Genomic DNA, 434 nt, shown 5'->3' on the forward strand with positions numbered 1-434 from the left:
ATTTACACCTGGTCAAAAGTTTGCTGACGAAAGGTTTTGTGAGATATGTCTGTGATACATTACTCAAAGCTGCAAAAACACGTAGAAAGCTTTGAAGCTCCCCTGAGCGCAATCACAAGTATGATGATGATCGGGTCAGTCGCACTGGTGCTCCTAAAAATTTAATAGTCGCACGCAGTAGTTTTCAGTCGCAAATGCGACTGAAATGGTCGCACTGTCGAGCCCTGCATATGTGTGTATGTGTGTGCTGACGTGATCCATTCACCATCCATGTGTTTCTGTCTCAGGTTACAGGATGTAGAGATTCAGTATCGGCGAGAGAAAGAGGAAGCAGATCTACTGCTGGAGCAACAGAGACTGGTGAGAGATACTCACACACACACACTCACACTCACACACACACGCACACACACACACACACACACACTCACACA

General features: G+C 46.1%; 1 pseudogene; it reads left to right on the plus strand.

Annotated features, from left to right (window-relative positions):
• Positions 1-434, plus strand: part of LOC107737958 (kinesin-like protein KIF1C) — a 29,470-nt pseudogene that overhangs the window by 15,473 nt on the left and 13,563 nt on the right.

Source organism: Sinocyclocheilus rhinocerous, unplaced genomic scaffold (genome assembly GCF_001515625.1).
Source record: "Sinocyclocheilus rhinocerous isolate Xijiao unplaced genomic scaffold, SAMN03320098_v1.1 scaffold404, whole genome shotgun sequence".
NCBI classification, from domain to species: Eukaryota; Metazoa; Chordata; class Actinopteri; order Cypriniformes; family Cyprinidae; genus Sinocyclocheilus; species Sinocyclocheilus rhinocerous.